At 35.3% G+C, this 1,083-nt stretch overlaps 1 non-coding gene across 1 annotated transcript; it reads right to left on the reverse strand.

Annotated features, from left to right (window-relative positions):
• Nucleotides 1–695: 695 nt before the first annotated feature.
• LOC111731570 lies at nt 696–814 on the reverse strand. Its single transcript, XR_002777198.1, has one exon. It is a non-coding gene; the product is annotated as a 5S ribosomal RNA (ribosomal RNA).
• Nucleotides 815–1,083: the final 269 nt, after the last annotated feature.

Genomic DNA, 1,083 nt, shown 5'->3' on the forward strand with positions numbered 1-1,083 from the left:
AAATTTGACCTTTAAATCAAATTAAGTGTTAGAGAAATTAGATTTAATTTAGACAAGCGAAAAAGTTTACTGGAAGAGTGAAGTAAAACAGCAGATGATTCTCAAATCAAATGTTAATACGCTCGGTCATCAGTGCCCAATAAATTAATGTCGAATCTATGCTATACACAGTTGTTGGGTACAAACTATTGGATGCTAATGATCTGAAGCAAAAAGCTTACAAAGAAACTAAATCTAAATTTAGATATTTTGCTTTTAGGATTCAAGTAGTTCTGAAAATATTACTTTAGAGAGAAGTGGGTTCTGCTCATGTGAGACCTGGAAGACGATATGTCAGTAGAATTCGAAGACTGGATCCAGGAAATGAAAATGCTCCCACGACGGTGAAGAAGTCTGCATCGATGATTGCGAAACTCCTGTCCATTGTGAATCTTGATACGATCTCGTCTGAAAAAGGATTTGAACAGATGCAGCAGCACTCTGTCAGTCTGGGTTTTCTTTATGATGTCCCAGAATTGACCAAGTTCAAGGAAGATTTCAAGAAATTCAGTTAATAATGAAATAAATTAAGCCAATGACGAATTAAGGAATTCATTGATTATGTCATTTTACAACTTTTTTTACATAAACTTTTAATTATAAAGTCTTTTAATTTTATTTTATATTTTATTTTATTTTACTTTTTTTATGTTTAAAGTCTACGGCACCTGGTCTTCCTAGGTGGTCTCTCATCCAAGTACTAACCAGGCCCGACCCTGCTTAGCTTCCGAGATCAGATGAGATCAGGCATGTTAAGGGCGGCATGGCTGTAGACTGTATAGTATTTTTAGAGTTACAGGAGACTTGTGAAGATAATACAGAGAACTTCCATATACCCTAGACTCAGCTTTCCCTATTATTAACATCTTACATTAATATGGTATATTTATCATAGTTAATGAACCGGTCTTGATATATTATTATTAACTAGAGGCCATACTTCCCTCACATTGTCTAAGTTTTTACCTAAGGCCTTTCTTTCTGTTCTAGGGACCATCTAGGATACCACATTACATCTAGTCCCCACGCTTCCTTAGGCTCTGC

The sequence above is a fragment of the Pteropus vampyrus genome, unplaced genomic scaffold (genome assembly GCF_000151845.1).
Source record: "Pteropus vampyrus isolate Shadow unplaced genomic scaffold, Pvam_2.0 Scaffold385, whole genome shotgun sequence".
Taxonomy (NCBI): domain Eukaryota; kingdom Metazoa; phylum Chordata; class Mammalia; order Chiroptera; family Pteropodidae; genus Pteropus; species Pteropus vampyrus.